Genomic DNA, 16,286 nt, shown 5'->3' on the forward strand with positions numbered 1-16,286 from the left:
CCTATCTCCCTTGCATTTAGCTTCCCTTCTCCTCTCTGCTATTTGTAAGGCCTCGTTGGACAACCACTTTGCTTTCTTGCATTTCCTTTTCTTTGGGATGGTTTTTGTTGCTGCCTCCTGGACAATGTTACAAGCCTCTATCCATAGTTCTTCAGGCACTCTGTCCACCAAATCAAGTTCCTTAAATCTGTTCTTCACTTCCACTGTGTATTCATAAGGGATTTGGTTTCGATTATACCTGACTAGCCCAGTGGTTTTTCCTACTTTCTTCAGTTTAAGCTTGAATTTTGCTATAAGAAGCTGATGATCAGAGCCACAATCAGCTCCAGGTCTTGTTTTTGCTGACTGCATAGCATTACAGAGAATACTGTATAATCAATCTGATTTTGCTATTGCCCATCTGGTGACGTCCATTTGTAGAATCGCCTCTTGTGTTGTTGGAAAAGAGTGTTTGTGATAACCAGCTTGTTCTCTTGACAAAACTCTTAGCCTTTGCCTTGCTTCGTTTTGAACTCCAAGGCCAAACTTTCCTGTTCCTTTTATCTCTTGACTCCCTACTTTAGCATTCCAGTCCCCTATAATGACAAGAATGTCTGTCTTTGGTGTCAGTTCTAGAAGGTGTTGTAAGTCGTCATAGAATTAGTCAATTTCAGCCTCTTCAGCATTGGTGGTTGGTGCATAAACCTGGATGACTGTGATGTTGAAAGATCTGCCTTGGATTCGTATTGAAATCATTCTATCATTTTTGAGATTGTATCCCCCTACAGCTTTTCCCACTCTTTTGTTGACTATGAGGGCTACTCCATTTCTCCTATGGGATTCTTGCCCACAAAAGTAGGTATGGTAATTGTCTGAATTGAATTTGCCCCTTCCCATCCATTTCAGTTCACTGATGCCCAGGATGTCAATGTTTATTCTTGCCATCTCCTGTTTGACCACATCCAGTTTACCAAGGTTCATAGATCTTACATTCCAGCTTCCTATGCAGTATTTTTCTTTACAGCATTGGACTTTCTTTTCACTTCGAGGCATAGCACTTCCTCAGTAGCATGTTGGACGCCTTCCAACCTGAGGGGCCCATCTTCCAGCGTCATATCTTTTAGACTTCTGTTTCTTTCGATGGAGTTTTCTTGACAAAGATACTGGAATGGCTTGCCAGTTCCTGTTCCAGGTGGATCGTGTTTAGTCAGAACTCTCCACTATGACCTGTCCGTCCCTGCACGGCATAGCCCATAGCTTCTCTGAATTACTCAAGCCCCATTGTGACGACAAGGCAGCAATCCATGAAGGGGCTAAATCTGGTAAATAATAGTAATTGTGTGCCATCAAGTCAGTTCTGACTTATGGTGGCTCTTTCCAGGATTTTCTAGGTAGTAATTGGCATTTTTGTTTGCGACATTTCTGTACTACCTAACATTGCGTAGAATGGATCCGTTTCACAAACCGAGGTACTACTATACGTACATACATACGTACATACGTACATACATAACATACATACATACAGGAAAAATCTTATATAATGTATAGGAATTTTCTTTTAAAGTTTTTAGTATTTCTAGACTATGGGTAAGTGCATTAGTGGATACTGATCCCATGCATAAAGGGGTCCTAAATTACAAGGTAGTTCATAGACACATAAAGATCTCCCTGTTCTGGAAGGTTTCTTGCATTAGTTTTCATTATGGTTTTTGTAGGTTTTTCAGGTTGTTTGGCCTGAAAAACCTACAGCAACCATCGGATCCCAGCTGTGGGAAAGCCTTTGAGAATACACAGTTTTCATTATGTTTTGCTGTTTATGTTTTACCATTCTCTGGTATCTATAGGAACAAAGGGTGACTGATATGTTTAATTAGACAAATAATAGTGATCAAGTCAAAGGTATTCTTTGGGAAAAGAAAAGCTGAGAGTACTGTTAGATAAACAAACATAGCAAATCAAAAGTCACAGGTAGTTTGTAATCTGCATTGGGGGCTCACCTTCAGATTTAGGACAAGGTAGCTACACACACCCATTGAAGCACAAGCTACCTTTGAAACTAAGCCATGTAACAGTGGGAGAAAATTGGAATCATATTGCTGTAGGAATGACTTCAGTGGTCATGGTGGTTTTCTAAAAATGACTTTTTTTGAGAGTCCTCCACCAATAATTTTGTTACAATGAAGTTATGAGTGTAGGACAAACTGGGACAATTTCACATCAGTTTTAAGCCTCTGGCTTGGCAAGCTGGTGTAGTAGCCCCCCCTTGTGTCTGTGGATCAGTAGCTGTACTTATCCAGGATCTGAAAATATTTTAAAAAAATTAAATAAAACCGGAAGTATATATTTCCATGAAGCAGTTATCAGAACTGGTCACTACAGGGAACTAGAAGCTATGCAATATATAGAGGCTGCTATTATCCGTAGGTTTTTAGTATCCACAGAGGGCCTTGGAACCAATCTGAAGATGCCACAGTCATAGTGTAGTGTATTTGCCTTCCAATAAAAATGAAAGTGTATGTGTTTTACTTTGTGCAAACTCAACCTTCCTCTGCTGTGATTTGAAGGGTTGAAAGATAAGGACGAGGTTTCTTGCTGATCAGATTTTATCAAAATTGTGCTGTTAAACAACATATTCATAATGGAAGAATTTTAAGATTTTTTTAGAAACCAAAGGCGGGAGACAGGTTGAACCATAACTTTGAGTTAACAACAACAACAACAATAATAAATGATGCCCTGTTCAAGAGGGAGGGTCCAATCGGACTGGCTGCTTGTGGTGGTCTTCCCCGGGAGACAAATATGAAACTCACATCTCTACTCTGGGACTAGGTAGCTTGCCCAAGACCACAAAGATTGCCTCTTCTCCAGCAATGCACATGGGGAAACAACCTCCCAATTTCTGGGTGCTCCAACACACCGAGCTACTGAGGCACCTCATTCAACGGCATTAGTGTTGAATTATATGTCAGGCAGTGATAGCAAGGGCCTTTCCTTGGTAGGAACTGCCGTAAATCCTGGATTCCCCAGTGCATATGGGGAAGAATTTCAGTTCAGTTCACATTTGAAGAATTTGCAAGATTTTTCATCTTCTTTCTGTTTAAGACAGAAAGTTCTTGACGCTGATAAAAACAATCAAAACAAGGTGGGAAGCAAGAATGACAGATTTTTCCCCATTCCTAATGAATGGGACATGACCATGGAAGATGCAGCAGACTCTTTCATACCTAAGTTCTTGTGACAGATACTGTAGTTTTGTGTAGCAGAAGAACAGATTATAGCTGCTTGAATTATTACACTAGGTAATGTGGAGGTAGAATGACAGCTCCCCATATCCAAATGAGTCCACATGTGATCAGTTCTTCTTTTGAGTAAATATCAGAGAAATACAGCTCTTTATATCACTACTTTCTCTAGCAATCTTATGCAGATAATTCAATAAAATGCTTAAACATCACCACAAGATGGCTCTCCAATATAATGTGTCTTTTAAACCCTGCAACATCTTACAAAGTTATTAAAGTGGAATTTGGGGAGGTGAGTTCTTTTTTCCTTAAATGCTAGTATTTTCCCACATCCTTTAACTATATCTTAAAAGAGTAATAATAATTTAGAATAGTTTAGAATGATCAGCAGAACAAACTATTGCTGAATTGAGGGAAGAATAACCATTCATTAGCATCCCCCTTCTACAAATGACGTCACCAGGATCTGATTGCTGATTGAGGTATGAGAATCTGCTTTCCAAGTTATTCTCCAGTTTCTGGTCAAATGTGTTGTCCGAGCGTCCGGAAGATATTTGGGTGCATCCTTAATCTGAACAAAAGTAATCCTAGTTTTGGTCTCCTGTTTACATGGGACAAACAAGACTTTGGTTTTCCAGTCAAGAAGGAAAAAAGACACATCTCTTGCCTTCAGTTTTTTCTCCCTGAATTGTGCTATATAGTGCCAAAAGGCTCAAAACTGAATTGTCTGCCATGAAGTATATGGATACTTTATTATTACATATGCAGCTGGTGTTGTTGTTTAGTTGTTAAGTTGTGTCCGACTCTTCATGACCCCATGGACCAGAGCACGCCAGGCCCTCCTGTCTTCCACTGCCTCCTGGAGTTGGGTCAAATTCATGTTGGTCGCTTCGATGACCCTGTCCAACCATCTCGTCCTCTGTCGTCCCCTTCTCCTCCTGACTTCACACTTTCCCAACATCAGGGTCTTTTCCAGGGAGGCTTCTCTTCTCATGAGATGGCCAAAGTATTGGAGCCTCAGCTTCAGGATCTGTCCTTCCAGTAAGCACTCAGGGTTGATTTCCTGCAAGATGGCTAGGTTTGTTCTCTTTGCAGCCCAGGGGACTCTCAAGAGTCTCCTCCAGCACCACAATTCAAAAGCATCAATTCTTCGGCGGTCAGCTTTCTTTATGGTCCAGCTCTCACTTCCATACATTGCACTGGAAAAATCATGTCTTTGACTGGTAGGTGGAGCCACTGGTGGGATTCAGCAGGCCAACAAACGGTTCTGCAGAATCAATAATACATTAGCTACCGGTTCTGTAGAACTGGTGCGAACCTGCTGAATCCCACTACTGGCCAGGATCAGTGGTGGGATTCAGCAGGTCAACAAACGGTTCTGCAGAACCAATAATACATTAGCTACCGGTTCTGTAGAACTGGTGCGAACCTGCTGAATCCCACCACTGGGGAGCCTATACATGCAGCTGGTAGGTGGGGACTCTGCAGAGTGGAGATAATTTTTTTAAAAAAAAAATCTTGTAGCACTCACACCCCTCAATATTAATGCTTTCCCCCCATGGGGATATGAGAAACTGTTGGGGGCTCCAGCCAGTTAATTTCCTCCTGCCTTCTCATCTATTTTTTGCTTTCTAGCTGGATAGAAGCAATGCCTAATTGGAATATTCTTGTGACTTTAGGGGAAGCAACCATCTGACTCCTCTTATGGTTCTCCACAGCAGGAGTTCTCAAGCTTTTGAATCCTCTGCCTCACCTTTCGCTGCACGAAAGAACTGAAATTCCAGTGTAATGCAAAAGGACATTTACATGATTACAGATGTAGTATTTATCCTTTAAAGTAAGTTGGGGGAGAGTTCAGCACAGGGAAAACCTAGCATCTAAAATTGTCATAGATAGATAGGTCAGTAAAGAGGTGGCATCTCACACTTGTAGAAAGACATGAGAATTGTAGGAGAGTGGATTCATAGTAACCTTGATGAAGGCCTTATGCCTTACCATGGTATATGCAGAGAAACATTGCTTCAGGCCACCACTTAAAAATCCCCTGATGTTGGTGCATTGTCTCAGGGCCAATGAGAGGGAGAGCGAGACACTTCCAGTTCAGTTACGAGCATTGTGCCATCCTGTAGTCAGACTTAATTCTGGTTGTATTTTCAGGTGCTCTCTGTATAAGAGATCAAAAAGCAATTCCATATGTAGTCGCTTTTCATTTAAGCTTAAAAGAGAAACTTTCTGGAGTAGAGAGAGGGTCATTGACCATCCTTGCCCTTTTTATTGAATCTATAGCCCGCTCAGAGTTGGAGCTGCTGAAGAATCAATTGCAAGACGCTACTCAATTAAGAACCACATCACCTGGAAGTAGAAGGAGGATTAGCAAGGTCAGGAGGTCCCACAGTGCTGAAGAAGGTATTGACAAGGAGCTGGTGAGGAATACAGAAGAGCAAGCTAGAAGTACTTAAGGAAAATGAAATCACTTGCTACTACGGGCGTGGAACTGCAGCGTAGGACTTCCAGCCAAGAGTAGCTCTGTTTGGCTGCCTTGAGTAATGGTAGCAGGCCATGTAGACTGAAATCATGAGGATAGCCCTGTTGAATCAGACCCAAGGTTGCTCTGCTCTGCCATGTTGTTCCCACACTGCTTCTGGGTGTGCACATATACAACGTGCTGTAGTTCCTTTTATGCTCCCTAGCTGTTGTATATTCAAGTGCATATCAGCTCTCTCAGTGGAAGTAATCTCTAGCTGTCAACACCATTGATAGGCTTTGTCCTCTGTGCATCAATCATATCCATCTTTCAAGTTGTCCTCGTCGGTGGCCAACTTGTTGGTGGCAGGTCAGAAAAGAGTTGGAAGGCAAGCGTTTTTCTCTCCCCTCCCTCCCACTTTGTCCGCTTCCGTTTTTCCTTGATGGTTTAACCAACCTGCAGACGGCTTAATTTCCCTCAGTGGGTTGGGAGTGCAAAAGGAAGTGTTGGTTCTGTTAAAGATTTGGTTTAGAAAGATATAAACAAAATGCTGGAGAAGACTGGAGCTGCTCTCCTTCAGGAAGCAGAAATTTAACCCCTTATCATCTTGTGTGTACGAGGAAGCAGAAAGGCAAAGTCTCTATAAGGCAGGGCCCTCATATCTGCAGGATCAGTATCCACAGTTTCATTCATCCACAGTCTGAAAATGTTAAAAATATTAAAAGAAAAAGACCCAGAAAAAACTATTTTCACATGTATTACCATAACAAGCCACTAGATGGAGACAGAGACCTTGCTCAATACTTTTTAGCAAAGAATACATAGCATGGTCCCCGGTGCCCTCTTGTGTCCTTGTTTTCTTTCCCTTTTATCATGCTTTCTCTCATTTGCTATTATCTGTGATTTTGAAGTATCCACAGGGACCATCAAACCAATCCCCAGTAGATATGGGGGTCCTACTGTAGTGGCATTATGTATTTGGAGGCTTTAAGGTTTTATATACTGGAACTCCTGATCTTCATGGCTCTGACTATGCAAAAGAATGCTCTAAACTGATATGGTAGTCTTCTGAGAATGTTTCCTTAACTTTGGCTGAGTGATCTTTTGCTTCAATGGGTTAGAGCCCAGGAAACGAGCTACCTATAGAGTTAACTATTTGCTTGTACAATTCTTGCTCTAGTTATGAGTCCACAATGCAAATCCTTCCAAAGTTCGTTCTGCTTACAATATTTGTTTAAAACACTTCCATAGAACCTAAGAGATGATACTGTAGCTTATTTTAAAAAATGCCAACATTAATGTTTAGGTTATAAATAATTTGATGGCACAGAACAAGATGAAACCAAGGATTGTGGTCTTTATTTCTTAGGGTAGCATTATAGTTAGGAAAAGAGAACCATTAAAAACAACATGCAAAACAAATGTGTTTTAACCATTAACTTTGCCTGTTAAAATTAGCTGACACTGATCTGAGGATTTGCCTATACACTAGAAGAAAGTCCCATTTTTCTTAGTAGACAGTTTATGACTAAGAGACTTTGTAGGATGGAGAAAAAGCCTTCCTTTTATTGCAGGATTGATCGAGAACGGAGCTGTACCACTTCCTACATATCCGTGAATTAAGCTGAAAATTTGGAGGGGAATTTAACACTACTAGCTAGGAGGACACACTGTGAAAATAGACACATCAATAGAATTTCCTTGCCTGTCACTCCAATTTCATAAGTCGGTTTCATTTCTAACATATATCCCTGGCTTTGTCGTCAGAGAATTTTTGCATCCTATCCTCGTATTCTTGGCTTTCTTTACAAATCCATCTGCTTTTTAAGAGGTTCATGAGAGGTTCACAAATTAAAAAGTTATTTTGGTGATTTCTTTCAAGGAGATCTGCCACCTTTTTGGAGTCGGGGGGAGGGGAAGAGAGCCTTTCTTTTGAACACATGATGGGCTCCCATATGGTTGCAGTAGATTCACTAATTGAATTTAGCCTGTGCCAATGGCCGAAAACAGTTTGTTTTTGAAGAACTGATTTGTATGCTCAAGTTATGATGCAGTACAGAAAGACTTGAGGTTGAAAAGAATTTGAACGCAGGGGAAAGTGACACTGGCAGATTTTCATGTCACTGTTTCAAGAACACCAGGAAGTCCTTCAAAGACATTTCCTATTTCAGGTTTCAGCACTACCGTTGCTGTTACAGAATTACATCAGCTCCTGCTTTGAACTATTGAGTAGTAAAACTTGGGAAGGGGACCGGTGCCTTGATCATGTGGATTGTGTTGGCTGAGAATAAGCATTGGATGAATATTTTCATGTTCTCTCATCCTTGCTGAAACACAGTGCCTTGATGCTTTCAAACAGTTGGTAGACATGCCAACTGCTACAAGGTGTGTGTATGTGTGTGGTGGGTTTGCTTCTGCATGAGAACAAAAAGACCAAAACTCTTATTTGTTAAGAGCAGTGTTATTTATTTTATTCACAACATTTCTAATGGGGACGTGGTGGCGCTGCGAGTTAAACTGCAGAAGCCTTTGTACTGCAAGGTCAGAAGACCTGCAGTCGTAAGATCGAATCCAGGCGACGGAGTGAGCTCCCGTCGCTTGTCCCAGCTCCTTGCCAACCTAGCGGTTCGAAAGCATGCAAAATGCAAAAATGCGAGTAGATAAATAGGTATCACCATGGTGGAAAGGTAACATCATTCCGTGTCTAGTCGCGCTGGCCACATGACCATGGAAGATTGTCTTTGGACAAATGCTAGTTCCATGGGTTGGAAATGGAGATGAGCACCGCCACCTAGAGTCAGACATGACTGGACAAAAATTGTCAAGGGGAACCTTTATCTTATGACATTTCTATACCACCCCACTTAGTGAAAGCTACTATTTGGGGCAGTTTACACACAAAAAAAGTTTAAAAAAACCCACATAAGAATATTAGTCCTATCAACCTCTACCCCACAACAAATAAAATAAAAATGTTTTACCAAATCAAAAATTGTCAATCAGTATGGCGACGTAGAGTATAACACATAGATTACAGGCCATGAGTTAACCTCAGTGGAATACATTGTTAAACGCTCTGTTTTCATCAGTTTCCTGAAAATTTCAAGGGAGAAGGTGTAGTGTACCTCCGATGGAAGTCTATTTCACAAGGATACCATCAAGAAGACCAGTTTCCGAGTAGACATTCTTCTCACCTCTCTTGGTATGGTCACATTCAGTAGCGAGACTTGGGAAGACCATGTGAAATTGGGGAATTTTTTGAAGGAGAGACTCCGTCAGTTATTGTAGTCCCATACCGTTAACAAAAAACGTATTTTGCACATAAACCTAGTGTTTTTTTAAGTTTTGCATTTAAAAGTTCGCAATTTGAGTGGTAAAGTTTCCTATGCAAATTCCAGTGTTTCTTATGCACAATTTAACCTCTTTTTACTCCAAATATTTTTTTTGCAAAAAACATGTTTGCATTTTTTTAAAAAATTAAAAAGTCCTAAATGTATATTTTAAAAGTTTATCGCCAGCAGGGATAAAACCTGACATTTTTCATCCATCCTTAGCAATGAGAATAAAATCAGTGGAGATTTACGCCCCTTGTAAAAAGTGTAGATCAGTTGCAGAACACCACGTTGGTGAGCACATGTGTAAGGAGCATGTCTCGCACTCTTATATTTTTTCCAATTATTTACAGATAACATTGCCACTTTTATGGTCTGGAAGAGGTTTTCATGGTGCTCCTGTGAATTGTGGTAGTAAAGAATGTGGCCATGAATATCTTTTTTTTAAGCCATGCTGGAGAGTATATGAGTCATAAAAATCAGTGTATTCCAGTAAATGGTGGTTTTGGCTTCTGAAACTGAGGTTGCAGCAGCAATAAGGCGGCAGATAATTGAGTATTGCATCATCTGCAGCAAATGTAATAAACCAGCTACAAGAGGAGACGTGTCTGGAATGATCCTATTAAACATCATATCTGAGAGTAAGAAAGAATAACATCCTGTCTCTGTTGGTGAAAATATACTGTTAAAGAGGGCAATAACTTTAATAGTGTTATGTAGACATCTGTCTTTATTGCCCAAGTAGAAATGTGTGAAAGGAAAGGAAATCAGCATAAATTTATTTTTACAGCCTCAGCTTGTGTTAATTTTTTTAAGTAATAGTTTTGGTTTCCTCACCACTTCCTGTATAGATTAGTTTTGTATTATTTGTTTTATAATCTAATAATCTTAGAACTGCAGAGCTGGAAGGGAATTGAACTCCTAACCAGATGCCTAAACTATTGAGCTATCCAGCAGCTGAAATCCTCTTTGTTCTTTATATTTTAGACAGCCTGTATTTTAATCTAAGGAAGCCATGTAGGCATTAGATATGAATTTCCAAGAATTTAGCATTGATTTTCTTTCCTCTTCTTAGCTCGCTGTGTGTTTCCTCAACCCGTTCTAGTGGCTTTGCCGAAGTTTGCTTGGTTTCTTTAGAGATGATGAAGATCATCAATGTGCAAAACAAAAGAAAAGTGTGCATAAGGGCAACCATATAATCAGTTTTTGCATTTTGTGGAGTGGCTGTGATGTGTTTGGTTGCTTGAGACCGTGTGCAATCATGGGAGGAGCGTGCAAATGATGGACAATATGGGAGGAAGCTGTTATCTCTTGTGCGATTGCCTTCATGTGATAGTGTACGACAATGGGATTTTGTTCCTAAGGATTTATTCAGAAAACCCAAAGGTAGTTCGCTTAAAGTACAGGTTATGTGAAGGTTTGTATCGCTCCCATATGAGCCTTCTCAACTTTTAAGATCTCCTGGACAACCTCATCTCTTGGTTCCACCACCCTCCCAAGCTAATGGCTCTTGACCGATGTTGTTGTTGTTGTTGTTGTTGTTGTTGTTGTTGTTGTTGTTGTTGTTGTTGTTGTTGTTGTTGTTAACTGTATTTATACCCCGCCTATCTAGTCATTTTGACCACTCTAGGCGGCAATGTTAGTGGCATTGGCTACAAAGTGCCTCCAGAATCAGAGATGGGAAACCAAACGTACCAGCTCTACAAAGCAACAGGGGATTCATATATTGAGCTAGTTAGGTCCTTTGCCTGCTCCCTAAGAGCTCTGCATATATTCGTATTAAGGGCTATTTGGCTCAACTGGTGCTGGAAGAAGGCAGGGCATCCAAGCGGCTGGTCAGAAGAAGACCAGGACTCCACCATCTATCTGAAGCCCACTGCTAACACCTGTCTTGCATTTCCTTCCACATCATAAAAGGTCAGTGTTGACTTTTCAGAACTGTTTATGTACAGCATGAAAGTGCCGTAATTAGTTAATTTCATGCTTTATTTATTTCATCTGGGGAAGGCGCAAATAAACAAGGAGACCGCAAAAACAAGGAAACCTCATTTCACACCTGGGTCGTTGGTGAGCTGACAGAAAACAGAGAGGCCACTTCTTTATCAGCTACCTGTTCCACTGGCAGAAACCGCTCCTTTCACTGAAAAAACAATGGACGGGGAGGGACCATTTTATGAGCCAATTTTCCCCACCATTTACTTGAGACAAGTCTTATTTAATACTTTTTTTTGCAATGGAAATGTTGAGTAATGGGTGTGACCTGGCCGAAGCTGAACACCAGGCTGTCAATGCCTGTGCATGTCGATTCAGAAGTAAATCTCAGGACTGCAACATAAGCAGAATAAGGCAATGAAATAACGAGGCGGTAGATTGGACTAGATTGTAGAACTTCATATATGGGAAAACATTGTTCTTCCCTTAGCTGGAAAGCTCAGTGGTTTAGGTATCCCGCTGCAGAGCTAGAAGCTGGGAGTTTGATACACAACTACCTATGTAGCCTTGGGCAAGCTGCACAGTCCCAAAAGAAGGGAATGGTAAACCACTTCTGAATACTGTCTGTGTAGAAAACCCTGAAAAATGTAAATGGAAGTCAAAATTGACGGCACATGGCTATTATCCCCTTCCTAATACTTCCATTGATAAAATCTCCTTTCAGATAGAAAACTGGGATAACAGTGAGCGCATGCTATTCCTTCCGCCGTTCCTCTTAAGTGCTTAAGAACATTTAAAGTTCTGTTTGTTCTAAAACAAGAATCTCAAGATGAGCACATCTAAATCTTTATCTTATTATGTATGTGACAGTTCTACCCTAGCTGAGCGTTTTCTGAGTTCAACCAATATGGGTTGATCTGTGAACCACTTGGGGGTGCTCTCTCACTTTAAAGTAAACCCTTTGGAGTTTCCTTCATAGTCATAGCAACAAAGACGCCTAATGTGAGGCAGAAAAGTGCTTTCTTCCCATTCCCTGCCAACACCTCCCTCTGGTTCTGTTTGCTTTATTTCCTACAGGATCTCTTGCTTCCGTTTAAGTGGAGCACGCACGTCCCACTTTTTTCGAACTGATAAAATCCTCCACGTGATTTGGTTGTTGTTGTTTAGTCGTTTAGTCCTGTCCGACTCTTAATGACCCCATGGACCAGAGCACGGCAGGCCCTCCTGTCTTCCACTGCCTCCCGGAGTTCGGTCAAATTCATGTTGGTCGCTTCAATGACACTGTCCAACCATCTCGTCCTCTGTCGTCCCCTTCTCCTCTTGCCTTCACACTTTCCCAACATCAGGGTCTTTTCCAGGGAGTCTTCTCTTCTCATGAGATGGCCAAAGTATTGAAGCCTCAGCTTCAGGATCTGTCCTTCCATTGAGCATTCAAGGTTGATTTCCTTCAAAATGGACAGGTTTGTTTTCCTTGCAGTCCAGGGGACTCTCAAGAGCCTCCTCCAGCACCACAATTCAAAAGCATCAATTCTTGCAATTAGCATGGAAGCAACCCTTACATTGCTGTGCCCAGAAGCTGTGTTTGGGGCAGAGACGGGAAAGGTGAACCAATGACAGACTAATTGCTCATGTTTATTGGCCCAAGTGGAGTGCAGCTGCTTAAAAAAACAAACAAAAAACACTTCTATGAAGTATCTTAAAAATAATTCAGAGTCCACTAACTTTTCATATACATTAGTTGTCTGTAGTTTACAAAGTTTCTGTTAAAACACCATGAAACATGATCTATTCTCGATCATCCCAGAGTGTGGGACACGCAGCAATGGGCTCAAGCTACAGGAAGCCAGATTTAGGCTGAATATCAGGGAAAAGGTCTTAAGTGTTAGAGCAGTGCAACAATGGAACCAGGGACCTCGGGAGGAGGTGGTGAGCACTCCAATGCTGGAGGCATTCAAGAGAAATTTGGACAACCCTCTGCCAAATCTGCTTTGATTTGGATTCCCACCTTGAGCAGAAGGTTGGGCTCGATTGTTTTATAAGTCCCTTGCAACTCCACTATTTTGCAACTCCACTAGTCTATGATTATATAGGTTCCGGGGTTTTTGTTCTGTACTTCCATCCTCAGTCATTTCAGTCAACTGAGGGCCTGCAGTTAGAAAAGACCAACCTGAGAAGGGTTGACGTTTGAACTTTTTGCACTCCTGAGCCCCTGCAAGAGAAGGCAATCACACCTGGGAACACGACAGGAACTGCTTAGGTCTGCAGCTTGGAGGCGAATAGGAAACCCATTGTGGGTAAACCCTCTGGTTCTTCTGGGTTATTTTTATGCTTGTTTCTGCTGAGCATCTGGCTATTGCCCTTGGTCAGCAGTTCACCAAGTGGGAACCCGTGACAGGAAAATAAATATTAATGCCGTATTCACTTTGAAAAAGTTCAGGTTTGGTTTCTTCTTGCCCGAGGTTCGTTCCTACCCAAGGCTGTCCCTCTCCCACGTAGGGCAAACCTCTGCATTCCGGTTGCCAAGGCAGTGATGTGAAGATGTGGCCTTGTGGATTCACTTGGGGTACTTTGGCTTCACAGAGAAGCGACACCGTGTGTTCACAAAGGTTTCTTAGAGAGAGTGGCAGCTGCTGGCAGCTCCAGTGTCTACAGACACCTGGGGAAGGCACCTTTGAGCAGGGATGTTGGCATGCCTTTGGGTCCGAGTTTCGAGTCTTTGCTACCAAGGTCTTGAGTCTCAAGCCCCAAGTTCGGGTCCCTATTGAAAACAAGCTTCTTCCCCTGGAGAAAGGAAGTGGTGGGTGGGTTTCTAGTCACACGTTGTGTCTGAGTCACTAAGAAAGATGCAAGTTGAGCTGAATCAAGTCACTGGTGTGACTTAAGTCAGACTTGACAGTGAGACCATGAACCGAGTCCCTATCCCTGCCTTTTTGAGCCCTCTGAGTGATACTGCTCAGTATCACCTACTTAATAATCATGTGCCTTTATGTCAATTATGACTTAGGATGACTCTTGTCAGGGTTTTCCAGTTAGAGAATATTCAGGGCTTTGCTGTTCTCTTCTTCTGGGGGGGGGGGTTGCCCTAGGACTGTGCAGCTGGCCCCAGGCCACCCAGGCTGGCTCTTTTGTGATGCCCAATGGGGAACCGAAATCTCAACCACTGGCTCCGCAGTCAGATACCTAAATCACTGAGCTATCCAAACACCTATTCAATCACTCATATTCTATCAGCAAAGGTTTCTTTGCAGTGAGAAATATCTTGTTATACGGAACAGTGAGGGGAAGAATGATGTGATTCTTAATCTTCATGTGCCTCATTGTGACAAATGAGCATTTAGATCCCTACATCTGGCATGGGAATCCTTCCAAAGCAAGAACGCTCTTTGCCAACATATTTCGTCATAGCATACATTTTGCAGGTTAGTTGCAAAAAACATTGCAACTAACACACAATGGTGGCAAAGGGGAATGTTTCTTCCCTTAAAAATGTGTGGGAGAAGCAAGCTGAAGTGTTGAATTTGGTGAATAATTGAAACACTCTGTTTTCCAGTTGCTTCTAGGACTGAGGCCCTGCTTCCTTCCTTACTCCACGTAGCTGTACTTATGCTCCTTTTGTCATCCTCACATAGCCAAGCCCTCCTGCGCACAGCGGTCTGAGATGTCTAAGGCTGTCAAACAACATTTGATAGACCAGATGATAAGTTTGGCCCGAAACGCCGCGTTGCTTCTCGAAATGAAGGACATGTCAAACACAATTCCCTTTTCTCTCGGCAGGTAGAGTCGTTCTGTCCCGGCCATCTGGCATGGGGATAATCCATGTCAACAGAAGCAGGTTTCCCATTTCATTTGGAACATCTGTTTGCAGATCACCGGTTAGATGAGCAAGCCAGAAATGAAGCCTAGTAACAGGATATTGAGACAGTGCAGTAGGAATCCAGATACATAATTTAGATTCACGGTAGACTATAGTGGGATGAAGCTGCCTCCGATCTAGCCAAGAAGGAAACAGAGGTTAGATCTGAAATATTCTGTTTAGGTGAGCAAGCAATCCAGGGAGAAAGAAGTCTATCCACAGTCTCTCTCTAGGTTCAAAGAAGGGCAAAGCCTTTTCATCTTCCCGTAATCAACTCAATTATGCACATTTTGTGTTGCCACCAAACGTGTAATGTTTTATGACAACCCTTTGGACAGTTTTCTCCATTTCCAGTTTGGGATTCCTATTTCGTTCACTGGAGAGCAAGGCCAAGATAATCTTGTACAGGTGTGTACAGGTGTGAAAGCTGGACAATGAAAAAAGTGGACAGGAAAAAAAAAAAAGAATGATTTGTTTGAGATATGCTGCCGGGAGAGAATGTTGCAGGTACCATGAGCCACCAGAAGGATGAACAGGTGGGTCCCAGATCAAACCAAGCCTGCTCTCATTCTGTTAACAAATACGATGAGACTGAAGCTGCCCTACTTGGGGCACATTGTGATAAGACAAGATTCACTTGAAAAGACAATAATGCTAGGAAAAGTTGATGGCGGCAGGATCAGCAATTGATGAGAATACTCGCACTAGTAAGAACATTCCCCCTTCCAATCCTGTTGTGTTGCTATGTCTGCATAATTTTGATCTGTGCACATGCTTGCAAGATTTGGGCCGAGGCAGAAATCATATCCAGCACACAGTTCCACAGTTGTGTTGCTTGTTGGCTAGTTACTTCCAGACTTTAGAACAAGCCTCACGAACTCCCTTTGCTCAAATTTTGGAGGGGTGTAAAATGAAAGAGGCCGTAGGTGTTACTGCTCAGAGTGTTTTTCACTTCAGACATTCATACAATTCAAGAGGGTGCAATTGCTGTTTTTGTTCCTTTGAATTTTCTGTTCTATCCACTGCCACATTTAAAACCCTGAGATACCTGGAACCATGGTATATAATAGCCTTGTGTCCATCGGAGGAGCAAGTGATGTACCTGTTTGAATGATAGGACATGACACCCAAGAATATTCATCTGTCCACAGTCCCTTATTGAATGAAATAGGACAGTGGTTCCCAAACGTGGTGGTCCAGATGTTCTTGGATTGCAGCTCCCAGAAGCCTTCGCCACTAGCTATGCTGGCCAGGATTTCTGGGAGTTGTAGTCCAGGAATGTCTGGGGTACCAAGGCTGGGAACCACTGAAATAGGATATTGAGGTAGGGCCTTCTTCGTGGTGGCTCCAACTTGATGGAACCAGCTTCCAGAGGAGCTCCACCTAGCCCCCTCCCTGTGGACATTTAGGAAGCAATTAAAAACATTCCCCAGCTGACCACCTTCTCCCTGCTTTTTCTTTCCCCTCCTCTTCTTCCTCAT

This window comes from Pogona vitticeps, chromosome 11 (genome assembly GCF_051106095.1).
Source record: "Pogona vitticeps strain Pit_001003342236 chromosome 11, PviZW2.1, whole genome shotgun sequence".
In the NCBI taxonomy this organism is placed as follows: Eukaryota; Metazoa; Chordata; class Lepidosauria; order Squamata; family Agamidae; genus Pogona; species Pogona vitticeps.